We start from the raw sequence: 14,366 nt of genomic DNA, 5'->3' as shown, positions 1-14,366 counted from the left end.
CTCCGGCACTCGCCCAGCGGAGAGGAGCGGCACCGGCACCTGCACCTGCGGCGGGGCTGAGCGCCGAGCCGCGGCTCGCCTCGGGCTGGCTTCCCGCTGCCCGCTCGCCCCCGGACACGCCGCCGCGGCCGGTCCCTAGCGAGCGGGGAGCCGAGCGGGGATGCGGGGCGGCAGCAGCAATGTGGATTTATAGTCGCCTGCGCTGAAGCCGCCGGGGGGAGACGCAAGGGCAGCAGCCCTAGAGCCTATGGCTAGCGGCTCCCGCCGGGCTGAGCCGGGGCGCTGCTGAAAGTTCCCGCCCAACAACCCCTCGGGCGAGGTAAGTTCGCCTGGGATCCGAGCCGAACTTTGCCTCCGCCGTCGGGGCTGCCCGGGGAGGGGAGCCTGGCCGGGGAGCGGAGTGTGGGTGGCGGCCGCTGCGTGAGTGTCTCATGCCTCGAGCCCGCTCGCCCAGCCTTGACCGCTGCGTGCCTCCGACTGGTGACAGCCGCGGGCTTTTCAGAGCGCGAGAGAAACACGCCCGCCCCGAACAGCTGTGTGCGGAGCCGTGAGCCGTCCAGGTGCCTTAGGCGTGTGTGTGCATCTGCCCGCGATGTGTCCTGGCCCCCCACCCCGTACTGTACGCTTGGTAACGCGTATTCTATCCAGAGCGGTGTGCGCTGTGGTTCTAGCTGGTGCCTGGGCAATCTAGCTCCCGCACGTCAAATCTGTGCTGTGTGTGTTTAGCTCTGTGTAGGAAGGAGGAATAAACTCTTTTTTTGCCTATAGGGGGTCTCCTTTGCTCACGGTTGCTGTTCTGCCAGAGCGCTCTAACAAGTGGACTGGGTGGATTTGCAGGGTGGCGGGGCTCGCTCGCTCTCTTTCCTCTCTGGGCTACTCGCGCCCCAGACTGATGCTTCCATTGCCCCTCGGTAGGAATCCTGGTACTGCTTAATCGGAACACATCCGTGCCAGACGGGGGGTTGTGTCTGTGGCTTCCCCTAACCGGTCTGGAAGCGTAAACTGGGATCTTAGTAAACTTAGCAGAGATACAGTAAGTCTGCAGTATTTCTTCTCGTACTTAAAATTGTGGGGGAGTAGGCAGTACTGTACGTGTAGCTTATAAGGGAAGTTTTTCTTGAGACACTTGAATTCCAGTTGTATTCTTATTAGTAGTACTCTTGTTTGTTTGTTTGTTTATTTATTTAAAGGGAGATGATAGTACATTTCACATCAAGACCCAAATCCTTTGCGAACTCAGAGGCTGAGAGAATGAAATGGCTTTCTTTGTGGGTCAGCAACACGATGATCTCTCTCTCTCTCTCCCCCTTAGTGAATAGGGGTTGGGTCTATCTTATTTTTGATTGATCCTTAGAGGTAACCACAATTAAGAATATATTTAACCATTACCTTCCTCCCACCCTTATGTGCTCCGGTCATTGGACAGTTGCAGAGGCAATAGATACAAGTAAGAGTTGTAGTGATCTCCACTCCTAATGGTTTCAGCTAATTGTGTTTTTGTTTGTTTTTTCTTTTGTTTTAATGCCTTTCAGCTACAGTTTAAAGTCAAACACTGTAGGCTTGGAAGATGAATGCTAACACTGTCATGATAATTATATGTAGCGAGAAAGCTCTTTCTAATTGTATGTCACTACAGAGTTATGTCAGCCTGTGTCAATTTTTGTTAGTAGAGACTAGTAAGTATGTTTTAGTTGCTCTGATCAAATAGAGAAATTTCGTCTCTATTGACTTTAAATTAAAGGTACCCATTCACATTGTCAGAACTAAGTATGTATGGGTTAATGTTTCATCAATCATGTTCATAGTAACTAAAGCTTGTAGATATCCGTCTAGACTGTGTACTGTTTCTCTCTAGTTGTAATTAACAAGTCAGATGTCGCATATTGTGAAAACAAACAGCAAAGACCAATGTTGTTGTGCAGACACATCACAAATGTCTACTTTATCTCCAAATGTTTTCATATTGACAATTCTCAACTGTATTTGTGTATTCGTGTTCTTTTGGCTATTAATTGCCAAGCTTAACTACAAAGTCTAAATGACTTCATATTTAGAGCACAAACATTCCTGGTACTGTCAAAAAGAACAGTTTATGAATCATAACTAGTGAGGTACACTGTAACAGGAAAAGAGCTATACATCAAAATGTGAGGCACATCCTTAACTTCTGCCCTGTGTGTGGTTTCTTTCTCTTTACATCTTGTTTTGTGTCTAATTTGCAATGTTCTCAGTTACTTTATAAATGCAAGACTTTTCCCGCAATGAAATATGGGAATAAAAATATAACTAATGTCCATTTTTCCTACTTGAGCCATATCTGTAATACAAAGACCTTTCTAACATGTTGAAGTATTTGTAATCTTTGTGGTGGTTTTAAATTAAGAGCTCTTAAAGTTCTTGCGAGTTGAGAGCTCTTAAAACAAAGTAATGTGGGAATCTTTCAGTGTTCTTGAATATCACAAATGCATTTTAAATATTATTCATTTTTCTCCCTAAAATTAGTTATGCTAAGCAGTAGTGTTCAAGTTGATCTCAAAAGCATATATTTTTTTTAAATAAAAGGTGTTCCTTGAAAATACTTTGTCAAAGAAATAACGGAATGCCTTTTTAAAAGATAAACATACCCACATTTCACTTTCCGATTTTGGATTAGGTAAACTTGTCATATAATAAACTAGAAATTAGAACATTGATTTTTCAGAAGTAAATTAATTATATGGAAAACAAATTACCAGCCTGAAATTTCAAGTGATAACATGGGGCAGCAGAAGTGTTCAAAATGGCCTACATAATCAAAGTGGCCCACATAAAAATAGTATCTAAATATACGAATGTAAATATATTCTGTTACAGATATATGTAGAAGCTGTAATACAGTGAAGCCATGGTTATTCGTTTGAATGGTTGCTGTACTTTTTATTATAACAAAAGCTTGTGCCAGGAAATGATGAATACATACATAATTTGCTTTAACGTATTATTTTTAAAAATAGACTGTGTAACCTTCTCTTTAAGTTCATGATACTGCTTCCACTGACATTGGGATTCTGAGTATTGGCATTGACGTTAACTGGAACTGTCACTATATGATCCTATATGTTGTTCATGATGTTTAAATACTAGGAATGTAGTTTTAAAAAATAATTTTAAACTGAAAGGACTTTAAAGTGTTTATGGAATAATACTTTTTATGGTGCATTTGTACAGTACTCTGATCACTCTGTTAGAGAAGGTGGAGTCCCCATTTTACAGATAGGGAGAATGAGGCACAGATATTTAGGGTCCCTAACTTGCATTGTTGAAGTTCATGGCCAACTTTCAGTGATTTTAGTGGGAGTAGGATTTAACATAACTTCCCAAAGATCTAAATAGTGAATCAGTGACAGCCACGATTAAAATATAAGAGTCCCTGACTCCTAATCTGGTACTTGTATATGTAGATTCACCTGTGTCTAAAGTGCATATCCATCATTCTACAAAAGAGAGTTTAACATGAGTGGTTTATGGCAGTGAGAAGCATCAACACAAGGAGATTTAAGTAGAGATAGGTATGTCTAGCTAATATATCTTCGATCATCCAAACTTTACTTTTATCGGGTCCTTTGTGCATACTTTAGTACTGAGTTAAAATTAGGGGTATATAGTCATCCTGATCTTGCATAGTCTCTCACTTACATGATCAGGCAACAGATTTTCAGGATTGGGCCCACTATGACTGTCCTTTAAAACCTGTAGTAATATACAGTCATTCTTCCATCCCAAGATGATCTGATTTTTCTCTTGTGATTCCTTTCCTTTTATACTTCTTTTATATTTTCATAACTGAAATTGTTGAGGATACAGGAAAATTCTAATCCATAGAAACTTGATTATTAAGTAACTAAAATATTAAAATATATTGAAAAAATAAGTTTGTCATGCTATCATATTTTGTTTAAAATTCCCCTCCACCCAGAACATAGCCAGCAGATACTTGGTAGTGGTGTTTTGTTTTGTTGTTGCATACATTTACTCAATTTACTTAAACTTCAGGTTTAATCTGCTGTTGTTAATTTATTTCTTATTTGCCTTCATTTCTATGACAATATGGTCTGTTATGAATTTGGATTTAAAATACTATAAAAGATGCATTTTTAAATAAAATAGACTAAATATATGTTTATAGTTGTGTGACTAAAGCTGTAATATAGAAACTAACAAGTTTCAAATCAGTTGGCACTAGATGGGGAAACTTGCCATTAGTTCGTATTTAATTTTTTTAGTATTTTAAGTTGCTGTTCAGATAATAAAATTTTAAACTGAACAAAATGACTGTTTTCTAAAAGTGAGAAATGAGAAGGTAGTATAATGGCGGGAACAGTTCGAATCTCTTTTCTTTTTAAAATATTTATTGAGTAAACTTGCTCCTTTTGAGTGTCAGACCAAAATCACTGACAGGCTAAGTGCTGGCTTGTTGCTTTGGAAGCTTTCACTGAGCATTACTAATTCCTTTAGTCCTAATCGGCAATAGCCCCCGTTTTCTAGCTCATGACCTCTCATCAGTAGATACTTCTACTTATGCCAAGCTGTGTATAGGGTGTGTGTTTGTTTTACAAATGTGGACTACAAAGACACTATAAAACTTACATTTTTGGACCTAACATTTTGATTCAGCCACCTTAACATTTTTTTCCACTCTTTGGCAAATATTTGTGATGCAAAGTTTTGTTCACGTGAATGTTCACAGAGCAAATTTTAGGCAAGTAGCTGAGATTTGTTTAATTAAGAAGCAGAATTTTTGGGAGGGATGAAAAGAAATTTATTTTATATGGGAGTATATAATGGAGCATCATCCAATAGTGGAAAAGGAAAAATGTCATGTGAATTACATGACCATTCACATAATGATTTACAAATATCCAATGTGGGAATACTGACTGACAATGTCTGTGATTTTTAGCCTGTTTGTAAACAACTTCGAATAATAAAAAAACATTGATCTAATTGTAGACAATTTGAAGAGGAAAAGGGGTTATGGGCCAGATCCATACGTGGATTGACTTAATAAATCATTAGAAGTGATAAATTTGGCCTGCTCTATTAAGAACATTGCATCCAAACACTTCAATTAAAAAACTTCATTTTTTTCCAAATTTGAAGTATTACAAACGAGGCCCCTTCTTACAGAAATGGAAACTTGTAGAACTCCAACTCTCATCTATTTCCTTCAGTTTCCGTGGTAACTGATAGTGAACTGTTGAGATTAAGCTGAAGACTCCACAAAAATAATGATTTTAAAACTTCCCTTTACCATATTTTCTCCTATCAGACCACTGTTTCCATGGAAATAGTACTGAAAGGCAGTAGGCAGCCAGCAGCTGAGTCAGAAGTCACACTTGGTAGTTTCAGATGCTTGCTGGGAAGTGAGATTGCAAGGTGGCAAAAGTCGGTAGTCCTTTAAATTTGGCGTAAAAGTAGTAGGGAAAAATGCTGTCCCCTTCTGCTTCTTTTGATAGCTACAGTCTGAGTTCATTTTACTAATCATTTTCCTGAGTTCACAATGCCCATTTTACCACAATCAATTATTTTATTGATCATACCTACTCTCTGTAGTATAAATATGCGGGGACAATGTCAACCAGAGCAGTGAGTTTTTGTGGGAAAGACCGGTGAATAGGAGCCATTTGCTTGAACATGGGAATCGGAAGGGAGGCTCTCTGAGCTATACTTGTTTAGGGGAAACATGCCATATAAAAATAATGGCATTGTCTACCTTAGATACAATTAAAAAAAAATCAGGAATAAATAATATGAACCTAAAGCTGATATCAAACAGGGCATATCAAACATTGGTCAGGTGTTCTATGGTATATCTTAGCCATCAGTGCTTAGAGGCAGAGAATGAGAGGGATAACAGGGATGGGAATGCATGGTGGTGAAGTCCTAAGCAAATGCTTGTGATGAAACATTTGAACTAGCTTAGGGATCTGTTTATGGTTTTAGAAGCCACTGCCATGTTAAGAGGGGAACCACATCAGTGGCAGTTGCTTGAAGTATTTTGCCTAGGGAGAGAAGAGGCAGGCAGAATGATTATAGGAGTGCTGAGTGAAGGAGTGCATTCTGAAGTGGCAATTACTGTATCCTTTACAAGAATTGTACATAACCAGCCTCCAAATATTGGCAAATGTGGAGGGAGGACAGGGCTATAGCTACACAGCCCGACCACACCCCTTTTTGGTGTATAGTACACTTTGTGGCACTATATCTTCTACTTGGAGAGCAGAACAGCAGGATTCTGGATGCCCCCTACATAGGTATTCAGGTGTCTTTTATTGTACCATTCTCCCCCTGTCCTCATACACACAATTTATGCATGCATCTTCATAAAAACAGTCAGAATCTGCCCCCTAGTGAATTTGAATAGCCCTTCACTTAAAAGTTTAAATATATGTTATCACTTATTTTTCTGGGGCTTTTTTTGGTATGAAAAAATAGAAGATAATGCTCATTGGTTATTAGTTTATTATATTGGTTTCTGTGATTGCAAAACACACCCCAGTAGTCACAGTCTCATCACATTCTGTATTTAATTGCCCTGGAGTCTAACAATTTATTTCTTGATTAGTTCCTGCTGGCAAATTTCTTCTGTAAACTTTTAACCAAAAACCCTTCAGCCACTTCTGAGTTGAGGGACAGTGATTAAAAAGAACACAAAACGGGAAAATCTTGTTTTTGGAGGAAAGCTTAACGTCATGGTGCACGTGTACCCTAAAGGTTCAACCACCTGAAGGACATACATTTTGAGGTCATTTTATCCTTTTAAAGTAATGAGATTTTAAAATCTCTTGGGTCCCCCTCCCAGGTGAAGAGGGGCTTGACTTATGATTTTTGAATGCTTGGGACTGGCAATACTGCACTTCAAAATAAAAAACAACAAAAAACAACCCTGCCCTTTGTTCTTTCAGAATTGTGGATTTTGTAGTTTAAAATAATCGAAGCTCTTAAAGTGGCTTAATTAGTTTAAATCAAACTACAATTCTATTTAGACCCCTCTAAAATAATCTAAGATCTTGCATCCATTTAAACTGCACGCATGGGAGGCACCTGTGTTGCCTGAACTGTGCCCTTCCCCATAGAAGGGTATATGCATATACAAGTTTAGAAGCCTGGAGTACTAATGGATGCTAATCACCTTTTGACAAGCTTGATTATCAATGCACAGTTTACTAATAATTATGGAAGCATTGAGGTTTGCAGATGAACCAGAACATCCTCTGTTTCACACTCTAAGGATAGAATGTTTTCTTCCAAGTGTACATGCTAATTCTTTCCAGGTCATTTGAACTTTCAGTTACAAAAAGTTATAGGGAAAAAAAGTAACTTTGGCAAAGAAAACATTTAAAAATATTCACTATTTTAAAAACAAATTCCTCAAGCATTTAACTTTTTTGTCTCCCTTTACATGAAATACCAATCACCACATCCTCCAGACTATTCTCTCACATGGCCTGGTAATATCAGAGATATAGATCACTTCTCAGATTTTAAACTTCATTTAAAAAAAATCACTTATTTTTATCTGTGTTCATCACCTAATTGGTTAACTCCAAGAAAAGCCAACAGAAATTCTCACCCTTCAACTGATTCTGTTCTCTGACACTGTGTGGCTTAGCTGTGCAGCCTATCTCCATGCTCCCCAGCTCTGCTTCTCACACGCAAGCTAACCATTCACTGATCCTGAGGAGGCAGGTTAATCAGCAGTGTTAGGAAGGCAGTGTTCGAGAACCAGATGACATGGAGGACACTTGCTTCCTACTCCCTACCCATCCTACCTGCTAGAGCACACTACAGCACATTGGCCTGCCCCAGCACATCCTTCCCCAGAGCCTCTTCCATGTTTCTGCAGCTTCCCCAGCAGAGCGTGGTATCTATATGCTTATGGTTCCCTCTTTGATCCCCGCTGATGCATGTCCATACACCCATCGCACACAAAGTTCCCCGTCATCTGGTCAATGGCCAACAGTCCCCTACCCCCACACTCTCTTCTGGTGTCCCTTCGCCATCAAATTCATCCGTGTTTCCAGCCTCTCTCTAATACCCTCCATGGACATATTTCCTAGCCCACATCACCAGCTCCCTATCATGTTCCTCTTGTTCCCACCTGTATGTATTTATGATCTGCTCCAGTTCTGAACCCCCATATCTCCAAGTTATACCCTAGTAGCTATGATCCTACCCATCTCAGAATGTCATCCCTTAGTTGCAATACCTACATACCTTCACTAAATATTTCCACTGCTGCTTCATCCTCACCACACTTCCCATCCATTTCTCCACAACTGTAATTAGTCTCCAAACAGCTCCTATCCCCTCATGCACAACTTCCCTAACTCTCCCCAGGCTCCTCTACAAGAGCTCTCAACTCTCCCACAGATTGTTAAACCTTGGTGTAAAGCTGTGGTTCATACATGTCCTTGTAGCCACCTCTTACAGCACATCCATTCCAAATCCTTCAGCCCCACTGCAAGCAGAGCTTCAGCACCCTCTCTTCACAACTTGGATCTTACCCATCTCAGACCTACCCTACCCCATAGATATCCTCTCCCCCACTTACACAGCTCCTCATTCCATGGTGCCTTTCCGCATCCACACCCATCTGTAAGTAACACACACTCTCCCAGGCTGTCCATGGCACACTACTCTGTGCTGAGGAATTGCTACATACCATGGTTCCCCAAATATAGAGAACCTGATAACTAAGGTTGGGACCTTCTTTGGACCGAAATCTCACCAGCCCAGAGGCAGCGTTAACTTAGTTAACCTCTTTTCTATGACTGACTTTTTCTACTTTCTAGGGCCTCCTTTGCTGGCCTCAGCTACTTTCTGCCCTTCCCCCATAATATGTTGCTCCTTTCTCCCTCAATGTACAGCCGCTCACAGTGCCTGCATCTAATTCCTCACAATTGCATTCAAATGCACAAGCTGAGCACCAGCCTCCGCAACAATAACATGTTACCGCCAGATGACTTTTCAGCTAAAACCTTGTTGTGATGTTAACATATATGAGGTTAGACAAACTGAGGTTGTGTATTGGATTGTGATGATGAGGAACTGGACATGCACACTGTCCATATCTTTGTGGTGGGAGATAAAGGGAGTTTGTTGGGGACTTGAATATATGAGTGTAGAGTATTTGGTGGTTCTGACACTTGGCTACTTCTCTTTCTTCTTCCTTTAAAATATCTAGGCAATTAAATACAAAAACTGTACAAAAAGTAATTCTCCACTCTATCCTTGCCTAGACTAAGATTTAGAGGTGTGGTATTACAACAAGCCAGCTAACGCATTGTAACCAATTAGACTGTAAGCAGGGGCTGTCTTTTGGTTTTGTGTTTTTATGTAGTGCCTAGCACAGTGGGGTCCTGGTTCATGACTGGAGCTCCTAGGTGCTACCACAATACAAACATAGTAGATTGCGCATATTAGCAACCCCTCAGTTGCCAGCAAAACGTGCCATTATTTGGTACTTGCCAATAAGAGTAAGGCAGGATTGTGGGGCTGCAGGCAGGGAAGGAAGCATTGGGGCGTGCCTTCCCTTGCTGAATCCCTGTAAACCTGCCTGTGGGCAGGGCAGCATTGGCGAGAGGTATGATGCAACTCCACAGGCTTTGACCATTCCCACTCTCCATGGAAAGCCCTGGTATCTGGGCTGCAGTCCTCCCTCCCTGCTGCTGGCCTGCCCACAGTCTTCCTTCTCAGCCTGCAGTGCTGGGACTCCCGCAGGAGCTTCCCCATTGGGTGGGGATACAGGTGCCCAAGCCCATCTCCTGTGCGGTCCTTGAGTTCAAGCAGTTTTGGGGGCTGCAGTCAGGGAAGGAAGCATTAGAATGTGCTGAACACTGGCTGTAGCCCCTCAAACCTGCCTGTGGTCATGGCCTTTCTTCCCCTAAAAAATTCACAATAAGTGGCCTGTTATTGATAATATCCAAATCCCATTAACATTAAACCAGTGGGATGGGATTGGTTCTTGGCAAAATGTTGTTATTCACTAGAAGTTGTTAGAATCAGGGTTGCATTAAGCGGCATCCACTGTAATAAATAATGTTTGCAAAGCCTACTCTAGATAAGGCAGTGTATACTTTAATATGTGCTAAACTCCTCAAGTAAAACTTCAGGTGTTTTTTCTTAACCAGTGTAGCATGTGTTGAAGGCGATGTGCCTTGTCTAAACTAGACATACATTGTTAGTTAGAACATTATATATCTTTTATCCATTTAGTCCAGACTAGTCTGTTCTCCGCATAACTTTTGTGGCAAGGCCCTCTGTTTTTATTACATTAGATCTATGCTAGTGTGACAGCACTGATTTCAATAAATCAGTGGAGTTACATCAGAATAAAACTCATGTAGGAGAAAGGAAGTTCTGGCTCCAAATGTTAATGAGGCCCAAAACTGTATAGTTAAGTGCTCAAAAGTTTGCTCAAGAAGTGCAAAAGTTAAAGATGAATGCTGAATTTTTACTCTGCCACCTTATGTATATTGTGCAATACTATTTAAGATTTAGTCATTAACTTCATCTTGGATAAACTTGCAAAATAATCTAGTGTACTAATTGAGAAATAATGGGTCATATTCTCATCTGGTATAAATTTCCATGGTTTTATTGAAAAACAATGGTGTTATACCAACATAGATCAGTTGAGGATCTGGCCCAGTATGTGTTCTCATAAGTAAATGTTGTGGGCCAAATTCTGTTCTAACAGCAGCGCTCTTATACATCTAGACTGATTCCATTAATTTCCATGGACATACTCCAAATTCACACAAGTGTAACCAAAAGCAGAATATGGGCAAACCCGTGCAAACATGCTGGGGGCAGAGCTAACAGCCGTACTTTAATTTTGCAACCCTTTATGTTTCATTAAATATATGTTTTTTACATTTTATTATAATATGTCTTCCTTTGAAAATATCACATTGAATTGGCTACTTACATTCAAGTACATTTTTACATTTGTAAAGCACTGTGATTTTACCAATCACTCTTAAAATACACTGATTGTTTTCACTTAGATTAAATTCAGTAGATTAAGTTGTAAATTGATAAGAACTTTTTAACATTGCTCATATTCAGTTTGTAACACTTTTTTTGTGACTGATTAAGATTTATGAAATTGAATTTTGGAATCACAAAGCATATATGGGCTGTACTGAACTGCTCAAGGCAATTCATGCTAAGCTTTCTAGAATACCAGCTACAGGCCATGAGAAATTACATTTTATGCGTTGATGTTAATGTTCCCAAATACAAAGTATCTGAGACATTACCATAAATTACTGCACTTCTATTTTGAGACTTCATTTAGACTACAAAAACAACAAGGAGTCTGGTGGCACCTTAAAGACTAACAGATTTATTTGGGCATAAGCTTTCGTGAGTAAAAAACCTCACTTCTTCTTGTAGATACAGACTAACACGGCTACCCCCTGATACTTGACTTCGTTTAGACTGTATATCAACAAGGACAGTACTGTCAGTAATTACATTATATGTTACTTTTTTTCTTTTGCAATTCAGTTAAAATCTTTTTATATTAAGTGGTGAATCTCTAAACTTTTTCTAACATTACAAAGATACAAACCTGTTAGGATTTACTGTCCTCAATTCTAGTTCAAAGTAATCATAGCCCTTCAACCTACATAGAAAAACCAGGCATGAATGATCTCGTCTCTCCATATTTTTTTTCTTTTGCATTATCACTGGCAACTTTTATACATGACAGTGCAATTGTGGCCTGTCATTCAAGGTTTTCAGGGTGAGGAGAGTCAGATTGAGTTAGTCCATTATATCCATGATCATCTTTAGGAGCATGGTTATATAGGGTCATTCACCAAGATTCTACAGTAAAGTAGAACTGTGTTTTAAAATACATTCCAACCTCTCAGCTGATGTTGCTATTTTATTCCTAATACCAAAAACATGATCCTGCATGCCCTACTTGAAAAGTACACATTATTTTAACAGTTGGATGAACCTAATCACTCATCGGATGTATGTGCATTCTAATTTGGAATCCTTCCTGTGCCATAAGATGTCATTTAGGGAACAAACATCATGCTGTTTGCTGTTTGTTGGAATGGTTACCTTGTTGTGTTTCTATATCTTAACTTTTTTTACAAGAATATGTTGTTGGCCTATCACTCAACCCCCAACCTGGAGGACCAGTGGACTGCTTTTTGTCTAGTCCCTAACCTTTGACCACTCTGGCTTTGGTGGTCCTACCAGTAGTTAAAACGCCTGCTATCATAACTCTCAGGGTCATTGGAACCACATACACCTTCCTATCGCATCAAGGCACCGTCCCCAGGAAAGGATGTACAGTAACTGTAGCATTTCAGAACCATAGGCTTATAAATCAATGTCACAACAATTTACAGTCAAGTTTAGTTTTCATAAGTTTCTTAACAAACATAAATAATGACTGTAAAGCTGAGGTAAATCAGAAAATAAATTGAATTATGGTTAGTATAATCCTAAATCCACTTTTATATATGATTTTGCTGTTATTGCTGTGAAATTGTTCATCATTTTAGTCTAATAAAATGCCAGCACTCTGTATGTGACACCATTTATTTTTGGTTATGAATCCTTGAAGTGTTAATCAGGGTGCTATATTTTTTTCATTTACTTGTTGTTTTTCTCATTTGAGATATTGCCTGGTGAGACAACTTGTGAAAGTGAAGTAATTTTCATGAAAACAAACAGAATTTAGAGAGAAGCAAAATTATATTAAAGGACCAATCCTGCTCCCATTGAAGTCAGTGGAAACAGGATGGAGCCATAAATGTAGTTTAACAAAGGGCAATGTGTAGAATTTTAAATATAATTCTGTAAAGCATCACTGTCACAATTCAGTAATACTTACAACATTTGTTCCTTATGGTTTCAAAGTGATGTACACATTAATCATTATAACACTACTGTGAAGTAGATAAGTATTTCCATTGTACAGTCTGGGTGTCCATGGCAAAGAGTTAAGTAATTTGACCGAGTGAGTCATAGACAGAGCCGGATTAGAACTCAAGAGTTCCTTTTCCTAGATCCATGTTTCTGTAATAGATAAGGCCATGCTATGCTTTTTACAAGTGGCTGTATGTAAAAAAAAGAAGTGGTTACTGCCAGTATAGTATTACTAAACATCATGTAGTAAAAGCAGTCAAGTTAAGTAGATTATTGATTACATTGATGTTTGGCTTCTGTAACCCCAACAGATAAAAAGAAAAATAACATTGGCGAGATTTGACAGGTCTGATAACTGGAAATGTTCAGCACGGCAGGAAAATGATGTTGAAGCCAAGAACCTATCCTTTTATGTCTTTTTTTTTTTGTTCAGAAAAAACAGAATATTGTTTTTAAAGGGGTGTTGTTTTTGTGTGAGTAATTATTAGAAAATGTGTTACAAGATGATATTGCTGCACTTAAATACACTTCTAGAGTGAAGTCAATGGTACAGCTGCCATTAACTTCAGTTGGACTGGGATTTCACAATTCTGTTCAGATGGAAAAGATCTATTAGATTACTCAGTGAATCTCTCACAGTCATGGGATATTTTTGTGCTAAATGTGACAATGTTTCTTAGTTAGTTTAAAAAGTATTTTTGAAATGTCTGAACGTCCCATTAAAATAGTTATCTCACCAGCACATTATCTATATCTTACTTCAATTAATAGGAGGTGGACTTAGCTCCCAAAGTAGCTAGCTCGCTTCGTAACAGCTACTGGTCCAGGGCACTGTGTGGACTTATTTGATTGAAACTTTACTTAGGCTCATATTGAGATCTCCAGTTATGATTGCATAATGGGCAGATTTAGTTTTTGTGATGCTAACTGTGTAGTTCTTCCTGCATGTTCTCTGTGCGGTCCTGTGACATTCATACTTTAGGGACAGTAGAGACATATCACAAAGCTGCAAGATTTTTCCTGGTAGACCCATTCCTGAAAGTCAGTCAGTTGACCAAAAGAGAGATGTAAATGTTCAATATGCCCCAAAACAAAATGAAGTGCAGAGCCTACAGATTGCAGTAAAATCTCAAACGTACAATGTAATATTTCTGCTGAGAAGGAAACCAGGTTTTTGTTGTCTCCACTTTTTACTTAAAAACAGACATATTATAGCTAGGGTACCCACCTATATTCTTTTTGGATGGGGCTAAACAGTAGTCAATCAGTTCAGGACCCCTACTGAGCAAACCCCAGGGGTTGGGTGTCCTAGCTCTGGCAGATGGCCGATGAACACAGGCCACTGGACATGGCGAGAGGAGGCTGCCATCTCAAGGGTAGAGTGGCAGGTGGGGTGCGGGCCCACCCTACTCCACCGGACACAGGGA

General features: G+C 39.7%; 1 protein-coding gene across 5 annotated transcripts in view; it reads left to right on the top strand.

The window, feature by feature from the left end:
- The first annotated feature begins 234 nt into the window (after positions 1 to 234).
- TENM1 (teneurin transmembrane protein 1) overlaps positions 235 to 14,366 on the top strand; it is a 502,103-nt gene continuing 487,971 nt past the window's right edge. For all 5 annotated transcript variants that reach the window (XM_054040281.1, XM_054040280.1, XM_054040278.1 and 2 more), the window contains exon 1: positions 235 to 319. The gene's annotated coding sequence lies outside the window, so the exon portion shown is untranslated. The remainder of the gene's footprint in view (positions 320 to 14,366) is intronic.

This window comes from Malaclemys terrapin, chromosome 9 (genome assembly GCF_027887155.1).
Source record: "Malaclemys terrapin pileata isolate rMalTer1 chromosome 9, rMalTer1.hap1, whole genome shotgun sequence".
Classification (NCBI taxonomy): domain Eukaryota; kingdom Metazoa; phylum Chordata; order Testudines; family Emydidae; genus Malaclemys; species Malaclemys terrapin.
Note: the sequence above shows the minus strand (reverse complement) of the source record. Positions and strands in the feature narration are given on the sequence as shown.